We start from the raw sequence: 16938 nt of genomic DNA, 5'->3' as shown, positions 1-16938 counted from the left end.
AGATCCCCATCACCCAGCTGATCCCTCTGCCCATGACCCCTTGTTCTCTGGCATTCCAGGTTTGTGTCTGGGGTCAGCACTGGGGTGTCGTGCAGGGAAAGTTCTAGGGGGGAAAGAGCAGCAGGAAATGGGAGGATCTGACTCTGGAGGCTGTTGGAGGATGGATTGTTTTGGTGTGGGAATTGTCCCCAGAGGGAATGTAGCTGCCCTCAGCACCTTGCCCACCACTCTGGGCCACCACAGATTCCTGAGCCCTTCCAGGGGCAACTGCCATGTGCAGGAAGCTGGACAGATACCAGGCAAGGAGGCTGGATCTGTGCCACAGGTGGGATGGACTCTGTGCCAGGGCTGGGCTTGTGGCCAGGGCTGGGGGCTGTGCCAAGCCAGGCTTTGGCCTGGGGGCTGTTGGGGAGGGGGCAGGGAGGAGTCCCAGCAGGGATAAAGGTGTTCCTGGCCTGCTGCAGCCTCACCTAGCGCTGTCCAGTGCGAGAGCAAGATGAAGGTGGCTGTGCTCTGCGTGGCTCTGCTCTTCTCCATCCTGCTCTGCCCCCCGGCAGATGCCAAGGTGAGCCCCAATATCACGGTGACCCCACACCCTTCTCTATTATGCCTCTCATGCCACACTTTTTATCCGTTCAGAAATTTCTTCCTCATTATCTCCTCTTTGTCCTATCCAGGGTCCACAAATGCCCTCTAGTGATGATTCGCAAGGCCTTTCCCTCCATCTTTGCCCCTCAATCCTTTGCTTTTCTCCCTGGCCACCAGAGCGCTTCCTCCTGATACAATTCCTTGACTCAGCCTCCACTCCCAAACCCTCCCCCTATCCTGTTGATTTTCACCCCACTCATCCCCTTTCCTTCTGTCCCCACCAAGCCCCTCCCTTGCACTCCCATGTCCTACACTGGAATTCCGTTCTGGTCCCCTCAATCCCACACAGATCCTCTTCCACACCCCCACCCCAGGCCCTTGGGCTCCTGAATTTTCCCAAATTCTGTGTCGTAGGTCACCTCTGCCTTACCCCCATCCTCCTTGGAGGCCCTGAATTGCCATCCCTTTGCCTCCACCCCCACCCTGCTCCCCTGCACCTGTGTCCCCCACAGCCCCACAAGCTCCAAGCCAGACAAACCCTTTGTTCTCCTACCCCAGGCACTCCTGCAAGGAACTGAAGAAGATGTCCGGAAGGGGAGTGGGGTGCTGGCATTGGAGGGCATCCCCTCTGGGAATGGGGGTGGCAATTCAGTTCCCCCATCCCTTGCTGGCACTGGGGACATCCCAGTGACCAGCCAGGTCTCCTGGTCTCTCTGCAGATTGATGTAGACAATGTCGCCATCCTGAACACACCTGTGGTGAGTACCAGGAGTTCTGCTGGCCTCAGACCCTCCCCAAGCATGGCCACCACAATCCAGGCCATCCCAGTGTGCCCCAGCACAGCCCAGTGCACCCCCACTGACACCCCAGACCCCCACAGTTTTCCCCTTGCCCAGCACCCCATTGCATTCCCATCCCTGTCACCCCAGCACCCCCAGGATGGCCCAGGACACAGCCCCTGCCCCAGCTCTGCCTCTTGGCCAGGACCCCACTGCTCCTGGGCAGGAGCACAGCAGCTGCTGCACCCCATTGCTCCCATTGCAGACCCCTTCCCCAAGGACCCCCTTGCTTTCCCCTTTCTTCCCAGACCAGCTCAGTGCCTCCCAGTGTGTCCCTAATGTGTCTTTTTTTCTCTCCAGCCCCCTGTGGTTGGAAAGCTGGTGGGTCCTTTGCGGCAGAAGCAGCTGGCTCTTGCTGTCCGTCGGTAAGTCTGCAGTGCCTGCAGAGAGGTGTGGGGACAAAGCCCTCTCCTGTCCCATTTGGCCCTGGTGAGTCACCTTCTTGGCTCTGTGTTTTAGGATTGCGAGTATTGCTGGCATCCATGTCCAGTCTGCTCCAGAGGCATCAGGAGATGATCATCCCTGAATGACTCCCCGTTTCCCCTTTAGCCCACGGACATTTATCCTGAATCATCAATAAACCTCTTCAGCAAAGCTATACCCTGTTTCTGTGGGGTTGTGTCTATGTGCCTGGGTTTCTGCTCCCCTGGCATACCTCTAACCAGGGCTTTACAGAAACCTTCTGTGAGAACTGTTATGATCCAATTATTAAGGTTCTTTGGAAATACCTCTGCCCAAATTAAGGTGCAAACGAGACCATATGCCAGTCAATTGTATGGGGTTTATTTGATAGTAAATATGAGAGAGAGAGAGTGGAAAAGAGGTGGTGGGGGACAGAAAAAGGGTGACTGAGAGAGAATTAAGAAAATATCACCATCTGTGGAGCCCAACCATGCTGTGTTGATTCTCTCCAGCTGGTTGTCTTGGTGGTGACAGTTCCCTTGGAAAGCACAGAATCCCATGGGTTAATATACACTCAGGCCAGGAGCAATGTCCAGGCATGTCATCCCAGGGGAGGGGTCAGTCTCTTGCAGCAGACTCTGGATCTGTTGTATAACACGCAGTCCTGTGGTGCAAGGCCTAGCACTCTGGGGGGTCTTTGATGGATTGTGACTCCCCCTCAGCCTTCTCTCATGTGAAAGTCCCCTGGATGTGGCCAGTTGCGTTGAGGGCTCCAGAGCTTGGGTGTTTATTGCCTCTGAGAAGAGGTTTCACAAACCTGGCTTCTCTGGGCTGTGAGAATACTGTGAGAATACCCCAATACTCAGCCAGAGTTGATTCTCAGTGCAACTGGCGGCTTTGGCCTTTTGTGGATGCATTCCTTTGTCACTGTTGAGCCGCTAGCAGAGAAGAAATCCCGGATTCTCAGCGTGGCATAGAAAAGAGAGCTTTATTATTTTGAATCCAACCTATATAGACTTTTCAGAGGTCACCCAGATTGGTCAGTCAGAAACCTCCCCCTAGGCCTGATTGGCCAGGCCTGAACTGTTCAAATCTCGAGACACTGTTTTAACAACATCCAAACTTTATCTTTGTCTATAAAACACAGGAGAAAGTTCTCATGGGAAAAACCTGTGCTAGCCACAGCTCCCCCTTTTTGTTTAGGAACAGAAGACGTTGCTTGTGAGCCCCAGTGGATCAGCATGAAGGATCTGTTTGGTAATGGCCAGTTACCAAACAGAGCCTGGTCAAAACTCAAGAAGGGGTCTGTCCAGAGGTGGCCAGCCACCGAACAGACCCCGAAGCAGATGCTGATTAAGATGGTCAAAGAGGCCCCTTGCAATACCCTAGACAGAGTATATATAAAAACTAATTCTACATATAAATCTGTAATTCAACAAAACATGCATTCAAAGTCCTTGCTTTCTGACTCCATAAATAAGTTTCAGTCTCTGCTTGTGGATGGACCGGCTTCTTGGTCATCATCAGAAGGATCACTCGGTTGGTGTTCGGCATTCTGGTTGTCATTTTGAGGTTGCTGGTTCTGTCTCGGGAGCCGCAGGTCAGGGCAAACACATTTTGCAGGCAGACATCGTACCCCAGTATCTGTGGAGACGCAAGCATACCCTTGACCCCAAGCAATAAGCTCATGTGGGCCTTCCCAGGTGTCAGTAAGTAGGTTCCGTACCCATACCTTCGCCCGGGGCAAACGCAACTCGCCTGATGACTGCAATGAGAGAAAATGGTTCAAAATCACAGGATTATTCGAATTTGGTGGCACTGTAAGGTGATTGATTGTGTACAAAGCTTTTTCCAATCGACTCTGTGTTGTTTCCCCATGCATTCCCCCTCTTTGCCTTTCCAAGACATGCTTCAGAGTACTGTGAGCACGTTCCACAATGGCCTGGCCAGTAGGAGAATGCGGAATACTGAATGTGTGGTCTACACCCCATAGGCGTAAAAACTGCCGGGTCTTCTGTGAGGCGTAGGCAGGACCATTGTCGGTTTTCACAGTGGCTGGCACTCCCAGGACTGAGAAGGCTAATTTCCAATGGGCAATGGCATCGCGACTTTTTTCTCCAGTATGAGCAGTCGCCCACATAGCTGAGGAGAAAGTGTCAACAGACACATGCACATACTTGACTCAGCCAAATTCTGGAATGTGTGTCACATCTGTCTGCCACAACTGCAAGGCCTTTAGACCTCTGGGGTTCACCCCCGATGGCAGAGGAGCAGCGAGTCCGTGGCAGTCAGCACAAGCACTGACAATGTCACGAGCCTCAGTTGGCGTCAATTGAAACTCCTTCTGCAGGGTATGTGCACTCTGATGAAAGAAATTGTGCGATGCCTTGGCTTGTGCAATTTTGTCATGCTGAGGTGCCACCCATGCAGGGTTGGCTAGCATGTCAGCCCTGGCATTGCCTTCTGTTATAAAGCCTGGTAAATTGGTGTGGCTTCGAATGCGCAGAATATAATATGGACGCACTCGAGCCTGAATCGCCTTCCACAGGGTTCGCAATAACAAAACCAGAGTCGCATTATTGACTTCTTTTAGAAGTGAACAATCCAAACGTTTGGTTATGTCTGCTACATAAGCAGAATCAGTGACCAGATTCAAAGGCACCTGAGAGAACCGCTGAAAAGCCATGGCAACTGCTTTCAATTCAACCAGTTGAGCAGAGCCTGTCTCGTGGCCTTTCAGCACCTGCCACTCAGATCCTTCCTTCCAGGTGACAATGGCCTTTCCTGTTTTCCCAGAACCGTCCGTAAAGACGGTGGGTCCATGAACTGGCACCCGGCTGTTCTTTGGCCGCAACATGAGATTGACCAAATTTGCCAGCTGCAGCAATTTGTGACTGGGCAGATGATAAGCAATCTGCCCTGAAAAATTCTGCAGTGCACTTTGCAAAGGAGCGCTATTAGCAAGACTCCATTCAAAATTGTCCCGTGATACCGGAACAACAATCGTTGCAGGATCAGCTGCCATCAATTGTAAACACCGATATCGGCATTTAGTTATCAGGCAGGCTATCAATTCGAACAATGTGGGTGCTGTCTTTTTTGGCTGATGGGGCAAAAAGACCCATTCCAGGATGTGCAAAGGATCATCCCATTGTTTGTTCCGCTGGCCAATGATACCCGTAGGTTGGAGATCTGGAGCAGTAATGAAAACAGTGATATCAGTAGAGGGATCCACTCAATAAACCTGATGAGCAGAAACAGCTTGCTGCACTTCATTCAGCACTCGTCGCGCCTCGGGAGTCAATTGTCGAGGTGAGTTTAGGTCAGAGTCCCCCTTTAAAATATTAAAAAGTGGGGAAAGCTGTGCATTGGTCAGTCCCAAATACGGACGTAACCAGCTGATGATGCCTAGCAACTTTTGGGCATCATTTAGAGTCTTAATAGTGTTTGAGAACTGCACCTCTTGATGCTGTATGGTTTGATCCAAAATTTTGACCCCCAAATATTTCCAAGGAGGCTGTTGTTGAACCTTTTCCGGAGCAACTTGCAACCCATAGGAATGCAAGGCATCGAGCAATCGAGGCTGTAACCTCCGCAACTCATCCTGGGTGGCTGCTGCCACCAGGATATCGTCCATATAATGGTAGCAGAGTGCCTCAGGAAACTGCTCACGGATTCCGGACAAGGCCTGCGCGACATACCATTGACAGATAGTCAGGCTATTTTTCATGCCCTGAGGTAACACTTTCCATTGAAATCGCTTTACAGGCTCCGCATTGTTAATTGCAGGCACAGTAAAGGCAAATTTCGGTCTGTCATTGGGGTGCAAAGGGATTGTAAAAAAGCAATCCTTCAAATTAACGATCAAGATTTCCCACTCTGTGGGAATCATCATGGGTGAAGACATGCCAGGCTGTAAACTCCCCATACTTTCCATCACTGCATTAACTTTTCAGAGATCTTGCAACAGTCTCCATTTCCCCGATTTTTTCTTAATCACGAAAACTGGGGTGTTCCAGGGACTGGTAGAAGGTTCTATGTGTCCCTGTTTCAGTTGCTCCTGAACCAGCTGACAAAGGGCAACTAATTTGTTTTTCGGCAGGGGCCACTGTGGTTCCCATATAGGTGTTTTGGTCAGCCATCATAAAGACAGCGTGGAATATGGTGCGCCCTTGCACACAGTGACCCCTATCAAAAATTTGTCATGATCTTCACCCCCCAAGCTGCCAACACGTCCCATCCCCAGAGGTTCACTGAAGCTGGAGTGACATAAGGCCGAATGGAGGCCGTGTGTCCCTCTGGATCTTTCACCAACACAGGTCGCTTACTCAGTCGGCTCTGTGTTGTTCCTCCCAACCCCGCAATATTCAGTCCCACTGGGCACAAAGGCCACGTAGGAGGCCACAAAGTGGCGGAAAGGATCGTTGCATCAGCACCTGTATCGATCAAACCTCGGACTCGAACTCGATGTGGACGTGCTTTCGGCATGATGAGGGTACATGTCATCTGTGGTGACTCATTGGAGACAGATGCAGCCCAGTAGACCTGCGGAAGTCCTGCCAGTTCAGTGCTGTCACCTCTGCCAGCTTGCTGGTCTACCCTGGGAACAGAAGACTCACAAGGCAACAAGTAAACAAGGCAAGTGTGTGCAGGGATGGTGACAGGAGGATCAGGAGTGGAAACCGTAGCGTGAATTTGGCCCTCTGTGGTGGTTTTGATTGGCCCAAAACATCAGTGAAGTGTTTTTAACATCTAGGAGAAATTTGGACCCCTCAGAAGCATTTGTAGTAGGCCTGGAGAGGTGTCTGGGGGGTGGGGTGTGGCACAAAGGTGGCTCCTGTGTGTCCTGAGTGCAAGTTCTGGAAGTTTTTACATCAAGTCCAGCAGAGCCAATCTCTGATGGCTCTGAAGGTGATGGACATGCTGTTGGCCAAGTTTGGGCCAATTGGAGGTGCTGGTTATGCCTCTGTGAAAACATATTTAAGAAAAATTCAAAACAAAGCAGGCACGCACTTCTTTCACTTCTTTGTAGTTGGAGGAGGAGGAGGTGGAGGTGAAAATATGTAGAGGGAGAACAGCATGGAGAGTGCCAAGGTCAGTGAAGAAGGTGGGGGAGGAGGGGCTCCAGTGCTGGAGCTGAAAACCCTCTGCTAGCCACAGTGAAGGCAATGGGGGGGCAGGAGGTCCCCCTGCAGCCCATGGAGTCCACAGGAGTGCAGAAATTCTACCCACAGCCCACGCCAGAAGAGCAGGTGGATGCCTGGAAAAGACTGTGAACCAGTGGGAATCTCATTTAAGAGTTAAAACTGCAAAGGTCTTGCAAAGGAGAGAAAGGCCTTGATCCTGGGATGGAAGCAGCCTGGCCTCGGCTTGGGAGAGTCTGCACAGCACCCTATGGACAAAAAGACTCATGTTGCAGCAGAATTTCGGGCGGGATGTTGCTCATGAGATTGGACCCACGCCAAAGAAGTTCTCAAAGGACTGTCTCTCGTGGGAAGGACCCCGTGGCTAAGTAGAGAACCTCTTTTCCTGATTGGACTGACCAGAAGACCCCTCAACCTGCCCTCTGTCTGTGTTGCTGGTTTGGAAAGAGGGAAAGGGGTGGGGGGGGTGAGTGCAGAGACTGCTTCTTAAGAGGGTGGGGGTGTGTCTTGGTTTGAAAACAAACCAGTGGGAGATCACAAGTCAAGATTGAAATTAAAAATAAGTGAAATAATACAAGGAAAAGCACTGACAAAGTCAGATACAACCTAACACCCTGTTAGGGTGGTAGTAGCAGTCCAACTGAAGTAGTCCAGTTGAAGCGGTGATCCTGTGAAGGTCTAGTCTCCAGCTGAAGATCCAGTGGTAGCTCTTGTCCTCTGGGAACCCAGTAGACAGGGCTAGCTCAGGCAGTTCCAAGGCCAGGTTATATCCACGTGGGAACACCTGGTTCCTCCCTCCTGGGCAGAGCATCCCACAATGGGATGAGATAAGTCCATGAGTCACACGGTGGGTCCCTGATGGCCCATTGCCTGTCATGCGGGTGGGTCATTAGCAAGTGATAATAGCTAACGGATGGCCCATTGCCTGTCATCCGGAGTGGGTGATAGCAGCTAATGGCCCACAGCTGGTGGTAATAGAATACTTAACTACATCAATATTGCAACCTAGGACAGGGTGACAGCAGAAAAAACTGGAGAGAGAGAGAAACAAGTAGAGAAGTAGAGATAAAGAGTATTTGTAGTAGTAGAATTGTGGTGATGAGTAAATTTGAGAATCTGCTCTGTGGACTGAAAAGAGACCCCACCCCCTGCCCCCCCCACCCCCTGGCTTGATGACTGTATAGGAGGAAAGGGGGTGAATACTATAGGTTCTTAAGAGGGAGGGGGGAGTGAACCAAAACTGTATGAAAAGTTTATTTTTGCCTGCATTTATCCTCCAACTCTGTTAGGTAATTAAACACTTTTTGCAAATTTAAGCTTGGAGCCTGGTTGCTCTCTTTTTGTGCGTCCTCCTGGCAATGTCCTGTCTCAAACCCATGACACCCTCAAAACCATCATTTATGAACTCTGGAAGAACCAGGATCCCTTGGCTAGTGGCTTCAGGCCCTGCCATGAGCAGTGCACCGGTCCCCTGATCCAGAGAACCGTCCACCTCCAAGGGAACCCTGTGGGCATCGTCAGATTCTAAGACGACTGTTGCTGCGGTGTAGGCGTTGACTCAGGCTGAACCTTTGGTGCCTCTTCCACATTGACCGGGTAAGCCTGGGCCATCACTCTGTTCTGGGGGAACTGTTGTGATGGGAGGCAAATCCCCCTTTTTGCACCCCTCTTCACGTTTCCCGACAGGGGTCGACCATCTACATGGTACAGCGACCTGCAGTAGTCTGAAGTGTGACCTGGCCTACCCCACCTCTTACACTGAGGAGTCTTGGTCCCTGAATTTCCCTTCTTCTCGGAATTATCTTTCTATTTAGATTTGACCCATTTCCGTTTGTTCCCAGATTTGGGCTGGTTTTTATCCTGATCAGTGGGTCCCTGATCTGAGGACAAAAATGCAGCCAAGGCGACTTTTCCCTGATTTTCTGACTGCACCCTGGTGCAAGCTCACATCATCTCCTAAACAGAGGGATCCCCCGGTAGGGCATTGATGATCCTTCTACATTCGTCATTGGCATTGTCTCTTGCTAAGTGTTTCATCAGGATCTGTCTCGTGGATGGATCATCAACCTGCTTTTCCAAAGCTGCTGCCAGCTTTTCAAGAAATGACATGTAAAGTTCAGATTGCCCCTGCCGTATCTGTGTATACCGTGTTTGTGGGGCAACTATCTCAATAGTTTTCAAAATGGCTCCCATACCGAGCTGTTGGGCTTGCTCCAGGATCCGAGGATCCCAGGCAGCCTGAACGTTGGGGTTAGTATAAGGTCCCTTACCTATGAGGACCTCAGCCCCAATCAAGTGCCTAGGGTCCTCGGCAGGCAAGGACGCATTTTTCCTCACCTGATCCTCAACCATCGCTTTCCAATTGTCCTCAAAGGCACTGTACTGCATGGTGTGAAACAGCACCGGAGCCAGATACATGATATCAAAAGGAGCAAGCAAATCACTATTTATCACTCTAAGAAGTTGCATCACTGTTGGAGAGGTCACTGGGACATAACACACACTCTCACGGAGATAATGGTGTTATTCCGTTTATTTCTTCTAAGACAGGCATTATTATAGAAAACGCGACAAACCGGCATTTATGATTGGCTATTTGGTCTATGTGCACATCTATCTTAGCTTTCTGATTCACTGTGGTCTTTAGGCACGTTTCACTTGGCTCAGCTAAAGTTTTGCCAGCATAAGCTGAATTACTGACTGTGTGATTCTTTCTCTATTTTGCTTATTTCCTCTACATTGGATACAATTCTAGTTCTCTTTTCTATCTCCTGAGAAGAACATCTCAAAGTTATGAACAATAGCATCTTAGAGTTAGGAACAATAGCACCTTCAGAGTTTGGAACAATAGCTGGTTTGTGCATGCTGCATCTTCTTCTGCACGCACACCTCACCAATATGGCCTCGTTCTGCTAACCATTTTCCAACAATTCCCCCTTTTTCTTTTTGCACAAGCCAGGTTTGATTGATTGTTCTCATCAACACCTGCTACAAGCATTGCACTATGCATGGCAAAATTGTCAAGAGTAGCAAAATTACAATTAAAATGAGTACAGCTGCTTGAAACAAATCTTTGAACCATCCAGTAATTCCCCAACCTTTCAGCCACCCAGCAAGTCCTAGGTCATTGGCCACTTGCAGTTGTTTTGAAAGGTGTTGCAGTTTGGCAAGTTGCCAGTGAATGGACTTCGAGTGATCAGAAAGATTCATGCAGCACATTCCATCAAATTCATCACAGCCATGGCCTTGAGCTAATAAGAGAAAATCAATCACAGCTCTATTTTGAAGGGTAGCATATCTGAGTCAACGTCAAGCAGCAATTCTGAAATGGCTTGAGAAGTAGCGTTAGTTTGTTTAGCTAACCAGCATCCTAATTTGTTTAGTTGAGCCAAGGCTTTAGCAGAGGCCACTCCTGGCGCTATAATGGAAGCAGTTATGATGGCTCCAGGGGACCAGAATTTGACATTTGATTTACAGTCGGGAAAAAGCATGAGTCATTTGTTTTGTGCGACAATGTTGTCGGGTCATATTTAGAATCATTGAAGTGTTGGGGGTCAGCAACATCAATCTCCCTAAGGAACAAGGTCCACCTCGTAATTTGGAAGGAATGCCAGGCCTTGAGCGGTCTCTGCAAATTAGGAACATTCCTGCTGGCAATGATATAGGATAGTTCGTAGACACAGATAATTTAGTAGAAGCGTATTGGCACCACAGACTGGCGTTTCTGTATATTGTCAGGCTAGAATTTACACTTGTCGCTGTATCTTTCAACTTGGCTTGCTTGCTTTTCCAATTAAACGTCACACAAGCATCCATTCGTACAGCTCCTAACAGTTCTAATTCTTGAGGCTCGTTTGGGGCTATAGAAAGAAAAGGAATCCATTTGTCCCAGTTGTCTACTGTGCTATTAAGATTCTTCTGATTGCAAGTAGGAACGTGAGAAGGACATGGCCAGTTGTCTAAAGGCACACCAACTAAACAGGTAGAAAAGGGATTGTATGATGACGAAAGAGAGAGACAAATTGCGTTTTGCCCTGTCAAGTTGGCTAGAGTGACCCATAAATTTGTTTTGGGCTGTACTGGAATCCATGTTTCAACAACAGAAATTAGCCAAATTAAGGTTAGTGCTATGCTGCTGGAGCACATTGAGGGCGGCATTGAATACAATAAGCGGCAATTAGTAGCGTTGCTCGGCTTTTCTGCACTTGGCGTAATGCTATTGCTAAAGCCCACACTTGCTGAGCAAGTTGATATACACGAAAATCTCTAAATGTGCTTGCACAAATTTCTCGAGGGGATTTCTTATATATTACTGCAATATCAGCTCGAAAAGCACTTAAAGCGTTAATGGGAAAACAATGATTACATAAAGCACCTGTTATTGCAATACTCCAACTACTTCGACTAAAATGCGCGCTGCAACTACCACACTGTAACTGTAAAATCAGTGTGTGGCTAGCACAGTTTTTCCCATGAGAGGTTTTCTTGTGTTTTGTAAATAAAGATAAAGTTTGGATGTTTTGGAACAGTGTCCCAGAACTTGGGCAGTGCAGGCCTGGCCAATCAGGCCTGGGGGAAGGCTTCTGACTGACCAATCTGGGTGACTTTTGAGAACTCTATAAATGTGATGAAATCAAAACAATAAAGGTCATTCCTTCTTGCCACTGAGAACCGATGCATTCATTACTCTGCTAGCTGCTCAACAGCGACATCAGTGGGCTCCGACAGCACCCACAATTTTCTCCTTGGAAGTGACTGTAAGGGTCGATCCAAGAATTGAGTTCTGTCTCAACATTTCTCATCAGAAATTACAGGTGCAGGACTTACGCAGAGAATGCTTTGTGCCTACCCAAAGCTGGTATGGAACGAAGACTTTGCACCTGCCTGAGTTGGTACAGAACAAAGGCCTTGTGCTGCCAAAGTGGGTACGTGATGAAGGTTTTGCACCCATTTCCCTGACACTCATTGTGAAAAAGCTGCCAACCATGCCTCAGACACTCCTCCCTTGACCCTGTCAAGTGGAGTTTGGCATATCTCCACAAGAATTAAGGGGGAGCAAAGGCGGGTCGCAAGGAGGGACCAGGTGTATGGACTGGCATAAAAGACAGCTCTGGAGTGACTGAACTCTGAAAGATCTTCCCCACCGAAAGAGCACATTGATCTTTGCAGAGGCCAAGGAACGCCGAGTGGGTGGGACTCCAGGGACACCAGACGTCTGTGGACCTGTGGTGGTAGCTATAGTCCCCTTTCCTTTCCCTTTCCCTTTCCCTTTCCCTTTCCCTTTCCCTTTCCCTTTCCCTTTCCCTCTCCTTCCCCTCCCTTCCCCTCCCCTCCCCTCCCCTCCCCTCTCCTTTCCTTCCCTTCTCTTTCCTTCCCTTTCCTTCCCTTTCCTCCCCATCTTTTCACAATTTTCTCTCTCTCTCTATCACAAGCCACTTTACAGGCCAAATTAATAAAGTTCCCCCTTGGATTGAAATTTAACTCTCTTGACTTGTTGGATTTTGTGTTTTCTTTTCTTTTGGCACTCTGAGATCGTAGCTGGTACAAACCATCATGCGTCTGCTTATGAGTGGACTGTGACAGGCCCCTGTCAGGGTGACCCCGGAGGACACAGATCAGGGAGAGTCCCTGCCAACCCCAGGGCTTCTGACAGCTGCCCCTGCCTCCATTCTCCACTGCCCTGCTGTGACATTTCCAGGAGATGTTCCCTCCTCACGCCACACTGCCCACACAGAAGGGAGCTGTTGTGGGGCACCTGGCAAAACACTTCAGGCACCTGCCCTGACTGTTGGCCTTGCATTTTCCTCAGGAGCTGCCAGTGACCTGGAAGATTTTCCTGCTGCCATTTATGCTTTGTGCCTCCTTTGTTGGAGAACTGGGGGGCTTTGACCCAGGAGAGGCCAAGGGGAGGTGAAGACTCTCTGAGGACAGGGGAACATTTCCAGTCCCTTCACACCAAAGGGGCTATTCTGGACCAGCCCGGCCCTGGGTTCATGGGCTTAGCACAGCCGTGCTCCTGACTGCGAATCAGCAGCTCCTTGGAACAGCGAAATGTCCCCGGGTTGGTGTTTCACACAGAAAGGGACAAGAGATGTCACTGGGGTTGTTGGGTGAGAAGTCTGAAGTGCAGCTGATGTCACCTGGGTTGTCCCCATTTCCTTCCCTTTCCTAAGTAGGGCTGGAAGCAGCTGGGGAAATCCTTCTTGTTCGTGCAGTCCCTTCCATCGAATTTTTCCCACTCTCAGGTTCCAAATCCATTTAGGGCCTGGCTGTTCTCAGGGAGGTGTCGTGGGGGTCACAGGGGGAAAGGGGAGGAGGAACAGTGGCCCTGCCCTCACCATTTTCAGGTCTCTGATCGCCCAGTGCCATTCCAATACCCAGGATCTGTGGGGTGGGGAGAAAGGACTCCACAGGGGGGAGGTCTCTGTCCGGTTGTACTGGTTTTGACTGGGATATTTGATTGTTGAACAGTCACTCGCCATGACAGTGACTTGCCTGGTGTCACCGGAGAATCTGGGAATCCTAGAATGGTTTGGGTGGGAAAAGGGAGCTTAAAGAACATTGCATTCCATCCCCTGCCATTGGCAGGGACCCCTTCCACTATCCCAGGTTGCTCCAAGTCCTGTCCAACCTGCCCTTGGACACTCCCAGGGATGGGGCTGCAACAGCTGCTCTGGGAAACCTCTACCAGGGCCTCCCCACCCTCACTGGGAGGAATTCCTTCCCAGTATCCCATCCAACCCCGCCCTTTGGAAATGGGAATCTATTTCCTCTTCTCCTGTTCCTCCAGCCCCTGCTCCAAAGTCCCTCTCCAGCTCTCCTGGAGCCCCTTTAGGCACTGGTGGGGGCTTTAAGGTCTCTCTGGAGTCTGCCTGTCTCCAGGTTGGACATTCCCAGCTCTTTCAGCCTGGCTCCAGACCTGCTTCGGCCCTCAGAGCATCTCCATGTTCTCCCCTGAACATTTTCCAGCAGTTCCACATCATTCTTGCATTGCAACCTGTCTCGGTTTGAAAGACAGGTGTCTGCTAATGAAGGCAGGAGCCTCCCTTGGAAAGGAAAATATGACCCCTTTCCCTGTGAATTATTATAATTTTGAAATTAAGGGAATTTTATGCAAATTTATGAGTCAAGAAGCAACAGTTCTTTACTGGTATGTATAACAAGGCAAACAAAACAACAACAGTGGCAGAAACAACAAACAAAAGCAGACACCCAGGAGCAGCCTTCTCTCGGCTGCCAGAGCACCTTCCCCTTTGGTGTAGTTACAGTCACAGCCGGCAGGGGCGCGGCTGGCTCTCAGCCGTGCAGGGGCGCGGCTGGCTCTCAGCCGTGCAGGGCAGGTGCAATGATTCCCCCGCGGCTGCAGAGGGCGCTGTGGCGCGAGTTTCAGCCGTCTCTCTCCATGCAGCAATGGTGGATGCAGCCGGCAGAGAGGGATGGAGAAGGGGCTTCCCTGTAGGAACACACGAGGGGAGCCGACCCTGGTGCCCCCTCTGGATCACAAGCTGGGAAAGCTCATCCAGCGGCTCCATGCTCTGCTCGCTCAGCAGCTGCGCCCAGCCCTGGGCACAGACCTCCGTCAGCCCCCGCTGCCCCTCCCCAGCTACCCCCAGGGATCCCCCAGAGCCGGGGCTGCCTCTGAGCAAGCTGCCCCAGCTGTGGGGCTAGGGGGGCATGGGGAGCCTGAGGCCTCTTTGCCATCGCTTCCTCCTCTCTCCCTCAGCCTTTGCCCTGCCAGCGCAGCTCGGTTCAGCCCCCTGAGCACTCCCCGTGCTGCCTGGGCCTGGGTCTCAAGCAGAGAGCTCTGTCTGGGGGGCTCCCAGCCAAGGCAGGCAGCTCTGGCCTCGGGCAGCCACTCTCCGCACCCACAGCGCCTTCAAACCTCCCTGCCTAAAAAAACCCCTCATAACCTAATATTAATGCAACCAACCACTTCCACCCCCTTCTCGCGCACCTTCCAAGGGACACCAATCCCACGGGAATTGCCCCGGATCTGGACAAAAGTCCTAGAGGGACTTTGAACAGCCCCCTGCAGTTCCTCCCTGTCACCCAGAGGCAGAGAGCTGCCGCAGTGTCGCAGGTGAGGCTTTGGAGCACGGAGGCTCTGCGGGTCACTGGCAGTCCGTGCCCACCCCGGTGCTCATGTTTAGCCCAGGCTCTCTTGCTGTTCTTGGCTCCTGCAGAGGCTTGGCCACCTCCCACCCAGCGCTCAATTCCGGAGCCCCCGGGGGTGTCCTTTGGCAGTTGTAAAACATGAGGCAATTAACCTGGGTGGTGCAAAGAAGCAATTTTGGTCCTCCCTGGCCAGGCCAGAATTGAAACTTTGTTCCTTTTGCCTGGGTGCAGAGGCCCCCAGGGCATTTTGTGCACTGAATTCCAGCCCCCAGAGCTCACTGAAGGTGCTCCCTGCCAATGTCCCTCTGCCAGTGCCCTGTCCTTGCTGTCACCTGCTGCGGCTGGCCATGAACAGAGTTCCTGGACTTGCATTTCCAAGTGCTTTGCAACCAAAACGGAGGGCCCTGGAGCTGCTTGAATCCAAAAATTGGCAGAGGTGCATCTCTCGAGGTGGAAATCTCACCCTCCTGTGCCAGCCCTTGGCAGTTCTAGAATTCTCTTCTGCTGCTGGGCAACTCGGGCAATCTGGCAGAGCAGGAAAGGTGATCCTGAGCGACGAACTTTTCTTGGCTGGACCAAAGCCTCAGCATGGAAAGACCTTCCCCTTGCTGTGCCCTTGGCCAGGGAGGATTGTGCCACCAGAGCTGTCCCTACATTTCTTCCACCAAGCAGCTTTAGGACATAAAAAACGGAGAAGCCAGAGCTTGCTCTCAGCTTTCCGGAGCAGCCCAGAAGAATCCTGTGTGTGAAGCACCCTGGCAACAGGGTTTATGTCCCAGGGGAGGGGAATTCAGAGCCCTTTCCTCCCCCATGGGCTGAGGGTCTGGCACTTGCCATTTCCAATGGCCCTAAAGCTACCAAAGGTGCATTTTTCACTCAGCTGAGATCAGTCCTGCTGAAAGCCTGTCCTAAACCTGCTTTTCCTGCAGATGTGCCCGAGGAATCCTCATTCCGTGCAGACTCAAGTGCTGTGTGTGTGCAGGTGTAACTGCTGAAGGATGGAACAGCTCAGTTGGGTAGGGGTTTTTTCTCTTTTTTTAAATTAACTATTTCTGTCAGCTCTGGGCAGTTCTGTAAGTGTATCTGAAACTTGTGTGTGGATTGTGGAGGTGGCCAAGGTAACCTGCCCCATGGTGTCTGCAGAGGAATCCTCATCAGTCCAGCTGGGTGGATCAGTGGCCGGTCAGTTGTGTTGACTGGACGCAGGTCTGGATGCTTCTCATGGAGTGTCTCTAGGGATGGAATGTTGGGGCCATCACTGTTGTGTCACACAGACAGGAATGAGTCACTGCCCCAGTCCTGTCCCACCCCCAACAGCTCTGCCAGCTCCACATGGGGACACAAAGCCTTAGCCAAAGGGTGAGAACTGCAGAATGGGCTGAGCTGCAAGGGACCCACTGGGATCATCAAATCCAACCCCTGACCCTGCACAGGACACCCCAAAAATCCCAGCCTGTGCCTGGGATTGCTGTCCAAACGCTCCTGGAGCTCTGGCAGCCTCGGGGCCATGCCCATCCCCCGGGGAGCCTGTTCAGTGCCCGAGCAGCCTCTGGGGGAAGAAGCTTTTCCTGATCTCCAGCCCAGACCTGCCCCAGCCCAGCTGCAGCCGTTCCCTGGGTCCTGTGCCTGCTCTGCTGGGGCAGAGATCAGAGCTTGCCCAGAGAAGCTGTGGCTGCCCCTGGATCCCTGGAAGTGTCCAAGGCCAGGTTGGACAGGGCTTGGAGCAGCCTGGTGATACCTTAATAATTTTAGTTTTTTCCTCTTCATGTATCTGCAACTTGGTGTAGTTCTGTGCTCTTACAAAATGCTGAAAACTTCTCTGGATACAGACTCAAGGACATATTCCTTAT

The 16938-nt window shown here is 51.0% G+C and overlaps 1 long non-coding RNA gene and 1 pseudogene across 1 annotated transcript; one reads left to right on the top strand and one right to left on the bottom strand.

The window, feature by feature from the left end:
- The first annotated feature begins 1272 nt into the window (after positions 1–1272).
- LOC146420822 (uncharacterized) lies at positions 1273–1998 on the top strand. Its single transcript, XR_014848924.1, has 3 exons — positions 1273–1346; positions 1728–1792; positions 1887–1998. It is a non-coding gene; the product is annotated as an uncharacterized LOC146420822 (long non-coding RNA).
- A 7807-nt stretch (positions 1999–9805) lies between these two features.
- Positions 9806–11119, bottom strand: LOC146420821 (uncharacterized; annotated as a pseudogene).
- Between the last annotated feature and the right edge of the window lie 5819 nt (positions 11120–16938).

The sequence above is a fragment of the Lichenostomus cassidix genome, unplaced genomic scaffold (genome assembly GCF_008360975.1).
Source record: "Lichenostomus cassidix isolate B80296 unplaced genomic scaffold, HeHo_3.0 HiC_scaffold_45, whole genome shotgun sequence".
Lineage (NCBI taxonomy): Eukaryota > Metazoa > Chordata > Aves > Passeriformes > Meliphagidae > Lichenostomus > Lichenostomus cassidix.
This window is presented reverse-complemented; position numbering and strand designations above follow the sequence as displayed.